A 14,869-nucleotide genomic window follows, 5' to 3' on the forward strand; every position below is an offset into this window, starting at 1 on the left:
GTATAGATTAAAGTAAAACTATTGATTGATATACATATTTATAATATAAATTTTATATATGCAATAAAGCAAATTTATAATAAAAACACTAAATAGTTTTTAAATACAGATTAGAGTTAATTATGGTGCAAAAAATGACCTTGTAATCATTCATAAAGCAATTTATTTTTTCAATTTTTGTGTTTTGATTTTTTTTATGTAACATTGCATTTAAAAAATATTTATGTTCGATTTTAATTATATTGTGCAATAATACATTTTATTATGTAAAAATGAAACATATATTTAACGAACAATATTAATTCTTATACCAGCTTAAAAAATTTATGTGCACACAAACAAAGGCCAACTTTGTGAATAAAAAGTATATAAAATATTTAAATATTTCATTTTATTTGTTCAAGTGCAGAGAACGAGAAAATATTTTTCATCATGGCAACACTGACACGAGGATTACTTTATGTCAATTGACAGATGGCTCTGGGTGCGACTGTTCATGATAAAAAAACATATTCAAGCGAATTAATTAACGTCGTTCGTAGGAAATGTCAATATAAGTTGACAATCGTAATTTCAGAGAATTTCCACTATCGTTTTTATATAATCATGCGCGCGCATTGCGAATAAGCACTAAATTTATTATTTATTTGAACAATTTCCGTCGAGATAAGATGGCATATCATTTTTGCGACAAATTTATCGACTTACTGAAATTTAGTCTGTTGGACTTGAAACGGAATTTCACGGGCCACATGGTAATTGTACAGAGGCGCGAGCCCAACTAAACGCGCTTACAAATTAACTAGGCAGCATCGCCTGCGTCATTTGAGGAAACTTGACTTTTCTGTTTGACGTTTACGCGTTCGAAGGTGGAACGGCATAAAAAATGATGACGAGAACGTCGATCCGCTGTTGCTTCTCAAATATTGCATCATAGTTTATGCATCGATACAAAAATATTACCCAAAAATTTCGGTCATTAAAACTCATAATTAGATCAGGTCAATGAAAACTTTCTATTATCGAGTGGCAGTGTTGCCATTTTGAAAATTTGAAATTGAATTGGTAATTGCTTAAAAGGGAATATGTTTGAGAAAAATACATGGCACTTTCTGTTATTGCAGATAATTTTCCCAAATAATTTATACAATGTTTGTTTTTTCTCTACAATTAACGTTTTAACTGAATAAATAAATATTTTATATTATAGGGCCTATTAATATATTTATTTATTCATTCATTATGACCAAAACTTGGTGGCATTCCTATAAAACTGACGTAATGGCGGCATTCCTATAACATTGACGTAATGGCGGCAGAGAGTGGCACATTCTTTTGGTGGACCTCTACGGGAATACAACGGCCGGTGGCGCTTCTTCTACCCTTCACTCGCATACATTTCATATTTCAACATGTAACTAACATATATTTAAATAATTAATACTACAGCGACACAATCCATCGACTAAAATATATTATTTAGTAAAATGACCCCCGATAACAGGATTATTCCAAGTACATTTATGTATGTTTGTATACTTTAACGCCTGGTAACGTATATTGCGGCATTTTTTGTTAAATAAGAGCATTATTTTAATAAATTCAAAACGAATAAAGCAGTAGAAACTGCTAGTAAACAAAAAAATGTCTCCTGTGTAAGTACTATTAACCCAAAGGAAACGTATCAAAAAATAATTTAGTGGGCGTCCTTAGCACTTAAGCGGACCCTTGGCTTATATAAACTCATTTTTGGACGTGCTGCCAACATTGTGACTATTTAGAAGGAATGGCCTTGCTTCCGTTGGCTTGCTCCATACAATTTGTGGTTGCGTCGCACCCGCACCGCGTCCCGCTGACTACTGCCCCCGCGACCGCAGTATTGCCACTATGCCACACGCCCTCCTGATGCCCTCATCATACATATTCCTCGAGATAGCGAGGCCGTCGTCGCTGTCGTGCTGGTCTGCGAACGGCTTCTTGGTCGGTTGGGGCCTCCTCTGCTGGGATTCGATGCGGCGAAGGACCGTATGCCTGCAATAGCGCACCTTCGACCAATCTGGTGCCATGCTCTTCCTCCGGGGCTCTTCTCAGGTCTAAGACGTGCCGTGGGATTCCGTCTACGATAACATTGGTTGATGATATCACGCCTGTTACTCGTCCCTTGGCCCACGTCTTCGTGCACGACGGTTGAGCTGGCTTGACTAGTACCATCTCGTTGACCTCAAATCTCGCCTGCTCCGTCGGTGGTTCCTCAACCGCTACCGCCGGGTGTCTCCATATGTATTCATGCACCATTCTTGCCGGTGCAGAGGCGGCGTCTTTTCCATCCTTCGGTGCAAGATTATACCAGAACACTGCCCGGGTCGGTGACACGTCACTTCTCGCAGCTGTTCTCTTGATTGTTCGGTGGTGGCGTTCCACAATTCCGTTTCCCTGAGGCCTGTATGCTGCTCGGAATCTTCTCCGAACATTCCATTGCTGACACAGCTCGGCTACTCGTTCGGATCGAAACGCCGTTCCGTTGTCCATTAAAAGTTCTTGAGGCGGCCCCCTTTCGGAGAATATTTGTTCCAGGTTTGTCGCGATTTCGAGCGCAGTTTCGGAGCGCAACTTTCTCCACAGTCCAAATCTACTTGGGCCACAATCCACAACTGTGAGATATTGGCACCCTTGATGGTGTGTAACGTCAATCGCTAGCCTGATCCAGTTTTCTTCGACTCCGAGCGCGCCTTCGTCGTGCTTCGTCGGGTGCGGGTCGATCAGCTGACAGGTTTGACACTGGCGTACGCACTGCTCGATCTCACCCCGGGTGGCGCTGGGCGCAACCATACGCGCGAGGTGGAGACTCCGCTCCACTCCAAAATGGTGCATGTCATGCAGTTCTTTTATGGTGGCGACGCAGACTGGTTCAGCTCTTCTGACCTGGTCCACCCAGGACTTCTTGACTCTGGTTAGGGCGTCCGCTCGGTTTTTATGAGAAGGTACGAACGTGATTTTTACGACCATACCGTACTCATCAAACAGTTCGCGTAGGACGCCCAGTCGTCTCCTGACGAGCATCTCTGCGGCGCCGGACACTTTCGCCTTCGGTCCCGACTCACACGCGGAGTTCAGCCAACTAACGACCGTCGCCGAGTCTGTCAATATTGTTAGCTTCCGAATGCCCCATTTGACGGCCAAGTTTACTCCTTTGAGGACGGCATCTAGCTCTGCTACATTGATGTGTCCGACATCCGTGAGTTTCCGAAGCCAAGCTGCGTCCTCCACCACCTCTCCGTCGATTTCGAGCGCCACACCGTATGCAATCGAGCTCGCGTCACACCAAACTCTTCCATGCTCCGTTTGCGAAACGTTCCACTTCCCTCGCACTGGATCTTCTGCATCCACTCTGGCCAGGATCTCTCGCATAACCTTCTCTGCTCGTTTACCGATGAGGTCTTCCCACGACGTGCCTTCGCATGCACGCTTTACGAAGCTGCAGGCCACTCTTAACCAATTGCCTATCGGATAATGGCCCACCAACTTTCCGCAGATGGAGAATAGCACTCGCCTCGTAATTTTATTTCCTCTCTCAAGCGTCGGAATGGCGTTTCCCCGCCTAAAACGAAGGTCTCCGTCTGCGTCCCGTCTCACCTCCAATCCCAGCACTCGTCCGCCGTCCAGGTTCTCCGTCGGCTTTGACTCTAGTCCGAATCTCTTCAAGAGTGCTTCTACTCGACTCGCTTTTACGATGCTCTCGTCCACAATTATATCGTCGATATAATTATCGGTCCCTCGTCGAACCTCCGCGTCCTGCGATAGTACGTACTCCACGATTCGACTCATTATTTTCGGAGCGCTACTAAGTCCAAAGCCGAGTCTCGTAAGGCAGTATGTTTTTCCTTCGAAACATACCAGCTGGTGGCGCCACAGGCTCTCGTCCACTTTGACTTGTAGATAAGCCGCCTTCAAGTCGATCAATTTAAGCGGTCCTCTCATTCGCCTCCACTTGCGCACAGTTTCGTCGCACGCAGGCGCTTCCATCCCCGAGTTGCACTCCACGAACTTGTTGAGTTCGCGATAATCAAGTACCGGCCTAACTTTTTGTTTATTCGGCTGAGCTACAGCCATCAGCGGCAAAATCCCTCTTTGTTCCGCCCTCCATGGTTGCAGCCATCCCTCGCCAATCCACTTCTGCATTTCAGCAGTGAACTTCTCACGAAGTTCCTCTCGTTCGACGCTGCTGTAGTGAGAGACGTTGTTCCTTAGCATCGCCGGAGGACCGTCTTTCCAGTTCCAGGTCGCCGTCCATGACTCGCCATCGAACGCTGCGCTAAAATCGCGATCTTTGATTGTCGCAGGGGGCAAACTCGCAGCTGCGGCCGCTTCAATCTGTCTCTCACCGACTCGCACTCGCCAGCGCCTCGCGACCGGCGCAGACGACGATTTGCCGAAAAATCGCACACTGTCACCGCAAATCTGCACCCCCCCGAACTGCCGAATAACGTCCATTCCGCACACTATGTCCACGCCGGGCAGCAGATTTTCCATCGCGAGACACTCGACAGTCGTCGATTGACCATCGATCGTCAGATTCACTGTCTTTGTCCCTGTGCATCGCACTCTCGAGCCGTCAACTGTTATTACTGTCACTGCACTTGTCTTTTTTACTCCTGCCGACCGGCACGACACTATTGTTTGAGCGCATCCCGAATCGACGAGCGCACGGGAGGCCCGTCCGTCGATCGTCGCAGGGACAATCGGTAACGCCGCGACGTTCACTTTGGGAGACCCACCGGCGCACTGGACCTCCCGACCTCTTTTCCCGCCGGGCAATCGCGTTGAAAATGGCCCGACCCACCGCACGACCAGCATTCCACCCTCGTCTTGCAGTCTCGTTGCAGATGTGGGCCACCGCATCGGAAGCACTTCTTGCTGCCCCCTCTCCCCGCGCCGTCGTTCGTCGCTCGTCTCGCGCCGCTGACAGCGGCTCCCGCCGCCCCGACACTAGCGCCCTCCATGCTGGGTTGCCGCTCCACGTACTGCTCCAGGAGTGGCCTCGCGAACTCGACCAACTCCGACGGGGTTGCCGTTCCGCTCGCGTCGCGCGTCCCAACAGCGGTCGCCACTTCAGCTGGTAAACAGTGAACAAAATGGCGCGACAAAAAAGCATCGCTGTTGAGGCCTGCGACCGTCGCGAGCTTCCGCATCTCCTCCATAAACACTTCTGGGTGTTCGCCATCCCATTTCCGCTTCATCAGCATGGTGTAGGCCTTTCTGCCGTCAGGAGCGAACACCTTGAACAGCGCCGCTTTAATGGCGCCCACGTCGTTCTGCGCTGTCTCACTGAGCGCGTCGACGATGGTGCTAGCGCGTCCCTCCAGAAACAATGGCACGATGGCCGCCACGTTTTCGTCACCTCGGAGCTTCGTCACTCGCTCCAGCTTGGCGAACCAGGCCACAACGTCGCCCTCGCCGTTGAACGGTCGCACCACGTCACAAATGCGCATTCCCGCCATACTGCCCGGATAGCTTGTGGTTGCGTCGCACCCGCACCGCGTCCCGCTGACTACTGCCCCCGCGACCGCAGTATTGCCACTATGCCACACAATTACGGAAATAATTTTCAAATGAACCGGACTACGAAATACAGGCAGTGATTCGACTTTTAATGCAAAAGACGCAAGTTTAAGTAGTTTGTTGTTGCATATTTTTTTAGTAGGACGCACAAGGATAGAAACAAAACTTCGAGACACCATTACGTCGTCTCATTCTCTCTAAATTGGAATGGGTATTTTGGCTATTCTCAAAACTCACCGGACCTTGCTCTGTGCGATTTCACCCTTTGAACGCGCAAATCGACTATAGTCGCTCGATTTTTTTCTCTTCACGCAAGAATCAGCAAAACAATGATTTTGAAGAAAAAACTTTGGTGGATAAACATAAAATATAATTTCAAATAAATAGAAATGAAAAATAATAAAAAAAATAATATTTATTTTTTATTAACGCTTCCAAAGGGTTAAGGTCCACCTAGGCGGCCAAATTCAACGATGACAAATATGAATTTCATCAAGTTCTTGTGACATATTTGTTGTAATGGCGAAAGGTATGCGCATTAGGAAGTGTACCAGCTTGATGTAAAAAAGCAAATTACTTGAAATCAAATGATTCTGGAGGAAAAACATTCTCGTGTTTTAGGATTGCTAGCACATATGAGTTCCTTATTTCACAATTAACTGCAATCCATTGTACATATTTTGTAGCTCTAAATTTCCTAGCAGTATATAAGATGTACCAACTTGTTCAATTACTTGACTTTGAGATTATTTAACGTTTCGGTTTTATCAGATTATTTTAAAATTAAGAAATATACTGTGTATGTAATGGTTTGCTTGAGAAACACTTTGTTATAATACTTCAGGTATATCGTACATTCATAGCGTTAAGTATGATTAGAAAATACGATTTTAATGTGTTTTTTACGGGAAATTTAGAAGGCTAGAAGTATAAGAGGAAGATGTAATATTTTAATCAATGGACTGACGGAGTCAAGGCTATTCGCATATTCTGTGAGTGCGAAATACAGAAACGTGCAGAGAAATCTGTAGTAATATTTACCCACTTATTTAAAGCCATTGAATGAGCAATGAATGAGCTAAAATATTATTTGCCAACTTTCAGGCATGAATACAATTAAAAGAAAATAAATTTTAAAACATTTTTTGTTGCTTTAAAAATACAAATTAGACTTTGGCCTCTAACGCAGAAATGAAGGTAAGCAGGATAAAAAAAGTTTGCTAATTAAAACTGTGCGCTAATATAATAGCAGCATAGAAACACGACATGAAACAGATTTTTATTTCTATGAAAATAAACGTCAAATACAGGATGCTCCATTAATAATTTATCGTTTAAAAAATAATCCTAAAAAAGTATTTATTAATATTGATTTTTCTCATCAATATTTGCAACACATTCGGCTAATAAAAGTGGAAAAATTAATTCGACTAAATGTTAAGCAGTCACGTACTACTGCAGTAGTAGGTAGACAATATGCTATTATGATAATTAGCAACGTAGCTTATTGTATAATAGTTTAACTAACAGAAGCTTGGAATCACAGTAACTCTATATAATTTTTATTTTTATCAATGAGAGATTCTCATGACAATCATATCTGTCAAGTGAGACCTAGTTATTTTACAAATTTAATGTATTACTATACGTTTTAATTTTAGCAAATTTGACAGCAGATTTAAAAAGTATTTGACAGCAACCAGTGTTTTAAAGATAGGACGTAATTTAATAATATTTTTATGTGTGTGTGTGTTGTTATGTAGCTTTGTGTATGGTGGTTTTTTAATTAACTTTTTAAAACAATAAAATAAACAGTTCAGTGGTTTTAAAGGCTGCCAGCAGCAGCTTTAATGATGAAAACACAAATTTCCTTCATACCCAGAATAATATTTTACCAATAATTGCAATAAGGTATCTGCTTTGATTTATTTGGATAACTGTTGTTATGGCCAAGAGATGTTTGCCCTAAGAAGACCCTCGCCCGGTCTCTATTATACTGCTAGCTTCCGTATTACGCGGACGCGGGGGGAACGCTTACCGACAGTTATGCATCGCGATAGGAAAGTTTTCGATGGATATAAAGATATTGCTGATGCTTTTGCGGAGTATTTTTGTTTCGTCTATGACAAATCATATTCAGCTCCCGACCGCAATGGAGGCAATATTACCTCACGATTTAGCTGGTCGTTCGTTTTAGGCAAAAACAAAATTAAGTATAGTTTTGCGAAGGTCTAATTGCGTAGATCTATAGGTACGGGTTTTTCTTGACTTTTATTAAATGCCTGCCAGGGTAATCTCCTTGCTCTTTTTCGATTCATTCCACAGTCACCAACCTCGTGTCTTTTGAAAGCAGTGACAAAATCCCTTGATTTTAAAATCCATGTCAATCTAGTCTATACTGAATTTAAAAAAAAAATTCATTCAACAAAGTTTGTCATAAGCTACTGCTTCGAAAGTTAACTAATTTCGGTTTTTCGAACGGTCTTGTTAGCTTTTTTCGAGTTACTTGAGTCGCCGCCGTCAATAGAGCTATAGCAATCGTCGTTCCGATAAGTATTTCGCTCATTCTGGAGTACCACAGGGATCCAATTTGGTTCCTCTGCTCTTTTTGTATTTTTATTACTGACATACATTCGCCAATTAATAACTCGAAATATTTAATATATGCTGATGACCAAAAAGGGTTTTAGTGTATGCGATCGACTACCTTTCAGCATCGCTAAGTGTCACGTTGTCACAATTTACAGATCTCTGGTCCGGCGAAATTTTCTTACAGTTTAGGCGGAGGTATTTTAAGCAGAAATACTTCTAGAAGGGATGTAGATTTTCTATGCACATAGCTAAAGTTTTCGATAAGCGTCGAGGTTGCTCGGCTTCGTTATGCGGAGTGATGTCACTTCAATACTTTATTGTCGATTTGCATTCTGTACGATACACTAGTTCGTAATATTCTTTAATATGGCTCCATTGTCTGAAATCTGAATGAAGCGAAGTATTCAAAGATTTTTTAAAAGCTGTCTATATAAGATGAAGTGTTGTGGTCAAGTCGTCAGTGCTTGAGAACGCTTTTCTTGCATGAGCCACCCAGCTTCTTAACGATCTTGCCAAGTACAAAGATGTTTTCGGCAATAGCTGTGATGAGCTGGAAAAATATGTGGGATGGTGCTCATCTATTTTAGGTGTGCACCATTACTGTTTATTTTTTTATTTTTTGTATACTGACAATCATGACGCATTGAGGAAACCTGTCAAGCCATAATGGTCAGATTTGTAATAAAAATAAAATAAAATTTAATGTTAGGTAGAAGTAAAATACTACAAGTAAAGTTCTCATAGAGGGATGAAGTTAAACAATATCCATTGTGTGGTCGCAACTTTAAGCTACAGCGAGACTTAAAAATATATATCTTTTCGCAAAGTTTTAATAATTTCAATATTACACTTTGCGAATGAATTGAATATTAAAATTATATAACTTGAACAAAAATAAATAATATAATTGTCTCTTACTTCTCTCTCAAAAAATAAAACAAAATAAATCAATAATGGATTTTGTAGAAGAACTTTATGCCAATAATATATGAATTTTGATTAAAATAAAAATAAGCACTGTGAAATTGTTGATTTTTTTAAATAATACCAATGTTTTTCCTGTTACATTCACTATTTGTATAATAAGCATGACACCATATTATACGAGACAAATTTTCCTTTAATAATTGGCACATTCATCAGATTTTAATGGATTTCTTAAACGTCCTTCGTTCATACTATGCGAACTGAGTTCCCCCGTGGAAATCAATGCTAATGAATAGCAACTATGATTATGACATATGAGATCAGCATATCCGACAGCCATGGGTCTGGTCAAAACATGACATTGACATTGTGTTGGACCTAAAGGTTAACCAGTGAAAGAGGGTTTAGCGGTTATTAGATAATGACCCATTATACTAATACTGTGATATATCGTACTATCTCGTCGAAAACGACTGAAAGACCATGAAGTGGAATTATGATTACTAAGATAAGCTTATAGATAACACACACTGAAGTAGAAAATATATATAAGTTCCCTTGACACTCTCGTTTTTACTAAACATTTTTGACATTCATAATCAATATAAGACAAGTCACATTTACTTGCATCTGAGTAGAATGTAAAAAAAGCATAAGACATAAACTGCCATCAATAATAACTTGAATTTTAGTTTAGTTTTTAAATTGAATTTTAGTTTTGGATATGTTAGTCGCACAATTTACAAAAAAAAAAAATATTAAAATATATGTGAGATTTCTCTAGTTTATAATAATAGTATTTATTATTGAATATATGTTACAGAGATAAAAATGCATATTTCTGATATTCATTATATACGTCACATTTGCTTAATTCTTCACACGTCAATTCAGTTGAAAACCGCTATAATGATGTTAATAAAAACAAAAAATTATAAAAAAATATCTGTGTGTTTTCGTCAACCTTCTGAGAACGTATGATGGAGAAAAAATGCGATTCGAGTAATTTAACGTCGAGTTCGTGATTGAAGTACAATACAAATATAGAATAGAAGCTTAGCATCTATAAACAAGCAATTATTTTATAATATAATTACGTGAAATAAACACGCGATTATTGAACGTTGATGTCGCTGTATAAAATTTTATGTATGCTACTAAAGTATAACCCATGTAAAATTAAATTTTTGCCACAAATATAAAATCTTTTAATACCGTAGATTAAAATTTTGTAGATTTAAAAACGTATCTATTGCTAAAGATAACATAAAATATACTATATTATGTTTGCCTCAGAGATTTATATGTTCAATACCGCAGATATAACACATCAAAAATCTACGATATACAATATATTTTATTATTTTCCTTATAAGAAATAATACTTTTCAATCCACCATAAAATACGAGAGTAAAGTTAAACGTTGCATATTTTATTTGTAAAAAAGTAATATTTTATGTACAGTTTAATTAAAAATGTTCAGCCAGAATATTTGAATTAATACATCTTATATGAAATGGCTTATACTATGATATTAAATATATTTTCATATTTTTTTCGTTAAAATATAAGAAGAATATCGAACGAATTATATTTACCTAATAAATCAATATTAAAATATAATACTTATGTAGTATGTATGTATTTATCAATATCAAGGCTAAGTGTTCGGTATATAAAATTATTGACTCAGACTTCGACTCCATATTTATATAATATTCCTATCCATCTCCTCTCTATCATTTAGTTCAAGATATTCAATAATATTCTAACATTACACACAGTTTGTAAGGTATTTCATTTATCATCAGTTAAGTTAAACTTATCAATCTAATAACTTTATGGTAAGTCAATTATTATAGTATGTGCATCGACATATATATTAGTATATGAAATCAATTATAAAATATTGATAATATAAGATAATTAGATAGGTGAATAATAAAAAATATATAGAATCATATATTTTTATTTACATACCTTATTAAATTACAGTTGTTTCAGAAAATATATACATTTTTAACTAAAAACTTGACTGAAAGTTTTCTGACGACTTGCTCCATAAAATATTAGTATTAAAAAATAATTTAAACCGCAAATTTATTTATAAATGAAACGGACATCCTTACAAAAGTAAGTCAACCGCATATTTTTAAGAAGGTTATTGTTTAGAGACATCTATCGACATTTCGCACGTACGTTTTTATTATAAGTCTTTCTTATTGCCGCTAGATGTCTATTTATTAAATATTTTTATGATATATAAAATCACATTGCATGTTAAATCGCAAAAAAATAAAAAGCAATTTAAAGATTTATTTATTTTATAATATGTTATTATAAAAACGTTTAACTATACCGTATGTATATATTAAACATTTATTTACGACATTGGTTCAAAGGGTTGTTTCATGAATCACTATAGTCACGCACAAAAAATCCCCATGTCGCTTATTTTCATGTGAAAATTAATATGAAAATCAATGTCTTGCATGACCAGTAGCTGTAAAAAATAGCCACATACAGTTCGTTGCCAGCACCGACTTAATGTACTGAACATTAATATAATCACCTTCATAGAGTTTTATTGCGGTGTTTGTGGTCAGCTTGTCCCTGATTCACCGTTTTGATTCAGATATTGAGAGACAGTTTATGGCGCAACGAAACCAAATCGTAAATCTCTCGTATCGATAAATCGTATTTCATTCCAGCGAATGAGCGTAAATTATATAGTGATAGTTAACTCGCATAATAGAATATTTAATTAATATATGTATATATTACCAAATCATGTAAACAAATTCAGAAAACGCAGAATTTATACATAGAATTCCATTTAGTTTTTAAAAATACATTTAATATTCTTTCATTGATCTCTGCATAAGAAGATCGACGCCACAAATATAAAATATTTCGGACCACATATACGATTTTATAATTTTTGATTATTTTAGAGATATCGGAATGAAAACAACGAATGACTATTAGCAATGAAATATAAATATTGAAGGCGACATTAGGGTTTTCGTCTATGTCGCCATGTCGTCCATATCTGCCATAGATAACAAAAGAGAACAGACTAGTATTGCACAATAACCACACATTTTTAAAACTCATCACCCATTATCGTAGCCAGAAAAACTTTTTCAGAAGTCAAAACACGCTGGAGACAATACATTTAAACATTGCATCGAACGCCTTTGCTCTTCGGACCCCATTGCCATCTGAAGACGCTATAGGGGGGTCTAACGAATTAACCAAACCTAACTTGAATTAATAAAAGTTTTAAAACTAACTATGGTTTTTGTCACTTTAGAACAGAATATTAGTTAAAAGAAGTATATATCTACCAGTGAAAATGTATTTGAATATGTTGTCACTGACATGACAGTAAAATATAGTCTTACTGGTAATACACATTCACAATAAAGAGTTGATTTCAAGAAAATTAATATTTTTTGTTATAGCTATTTTTATACTATTGTTTATTTGCTTTTAATATTTAAAAACTTTACATTTTTAATTCAGTGCCTCAAATTGGATACTATAATTATAACTTTGTCAAAAAAAATTGCAGAAAAATAAATATAAATTTAGAATCGAACAGTTGGAATTTCACATATACTATATCGAGATATTGTTGCCAATTCTTGTGGCAAAAACAGTATTAAATTGTTCTTGTGCTATTTTTATTTAATAATATTTTTTTCTGTTTCAACAAAATATTTTAAAATCCTTATGTACCTATGTACACAATTATATAAAAAATCTTTCCTAGTACGTAATTATAATTAACGAAGCACAGTTACAACCGCCAGGAATGTTGATGAACTAAGACGTTCACTTGAAAAACCAATTAGTTCTCCCTGAAACATATCGTTCGAAATTTTTAAATTACGACCCTCGTTCGAGCTCGTTTAGATACATATACATATGTCGGTGGGTCTTTTTTGAAAAATTGACGGTCAGATCTTATCTGACGTGTTGCTTTAGTATCCTTTGTCTGACTGTGGGGCGAGGGTGGTCACGATACTAAAACGTTATTTTTTTAGCTCTGTAAGAACACAGGATCCATAATTCAATTTGGTTATACATGCACTTGCATATACACACATATATGGACAATTTAAACGCCCCTATAATATAACTCACCACAAATTGTACACTTATATTTTTTATGTTTTTAAAGTGGTTTTCAAGTGATAACGTATCTATCGATGATTAAATTGTCGGTTAGGGAATTTTCATTAATAAAAATAATGTTGAAAATTAATAAACATAATTATCTATTGTTGAATCTTTCCAATCATCTTTGTGAAAAACATTCTTTATACAAAAGAACTTTTTTTTTAATAATATGCATGTACAATTAAAATAATGGGGGTAGAAAAATATTCAATTATTCTTACTATCAGTGTCTTTACAATACTTATAACATTTGACTGATCCAAATAAAATTTACAATAACTCATTAGTAGTCTGTTTACAACATAAGCAATCTCTCACCTCTTTTTAACTATCAACTATCTCATGTGATATAAATGTGTATTATCAATTTTTTGCATCCCATTCAGTTGCGATTTAGGACTTCTAATAAAAAAAAAACACCTGAACCCCTCTCCTAATATAAATGCTATCTATTATTAGTTTTGCTCAGTTACACTTTAAAACTCATTCAACACATTCTTCCTTAATTTAATTTTATATTCATCATCACTCATTAAGATTTTTATAAATAAAGTTAAAATATTTTGTAGAGAACCGCTTTTTAGTGTATATACGAGTAGTACATATATGTATATGTAAATAAAATGTAATATCCGGGGATTAACCGCATTTAATATACATGATAATAACTATAAATGTTTATATGTGAATATAGATTGTGTTTATTTTTCGCACATGTACTGACATGATAATTCATCGCACTTTCAAACCGTATTAACACATTTGGTTTTATAGAACCAGCGTGCTCATCATTGCTCATGAAACTTTATAAATATCAAATATTATTTATATTGTGGATACAATTTTAGGTGTAATTAAATAATCTATAAATCCATTATCAACAATCTCACACACAAAATAGTAAGTAGTAAATAAAATAATTTCTAAGAATAGTTCGTGGGCAAATAGTTGTATGTATATGAACGACATGAAAAGAATCAGATTAAATTATTTAAAGTAAATCACACAGATTTTCTTGATTTTAAAAGATTCTGATATTGGCGAGTTAACACTTGAATCCGTCGATTCACAAATTATCCCTTCACCGGGTTCGTCACCCTTCCGTCGAAATGATCCAATCAGTTTTATTACAATATCAACATCAACAATCCAGCCAGGAACCAACCGAGTGCAGCCCGTTGAACTTTCACGCTCAAAGTTCACACACATGACAGTCGTTGCGTGAAGTTATCGAATTAACGTGGCGGTTATTCGAATTAACCGGACCGTGGTTGTCGTAATTGATTCAGTAACTTCTGTAACTCTTCTGTAACACATGAGAAAAGCGAATACACCAATCGCTTCCTCGACTTATTATGGCATTCGACGGTGATGATTCATATGGCGATTTTAGTATTATATGTATATGTAATTCAATTGAGTTTGGATGATAAACAGAAAATGCACACAATACCTAGGGTGGGTGTGTGAAAATCGTAATTACGGTTCGCGTTAAAAAGTTATTTTTAGACTTAATGACCTCAAATTGACACTCAATGATCACTCATGCGTAAACAATTTTCACTTTTGAATCATTCTAGCGCGTGATTCATATAATGAGTG

The 14,869-nt window shown here is 37.1% G+C and overlaps 1 protein-coding gene across 6 annotated transcripts in view; it reads right to left on the reverse strand.

Annotated features, from left to right (window-relative positions):
* The window catches only part of LOC148229562 (phospholipid phosphatase 2-like), a 38,834-nt gene that overhangs the window by 3,067 nt on the left and 20,898 nt on the right, over positions 1–14,869 (reverse strand). The window lies entirely within an intron of this gene.

This window comes from Plectrocnemia conspersa, unplaced genomic scaffold, assembly GCF_051122295.1.
Source record: "Plectrocnemia conspersa isolate PC_06_02 unplaced genomic scaffold, ASM5112229v1 ptg000011l, whole genome shotgun sequence".
Classification (NCBI taxonomy): domain Eukaryota; kingdom Metazoa; phylum Arthropoda; class Insecta; order Trichoptera; family Polycentropodidae; genus Plectrocnemia; species Plectrocnemia conspersa.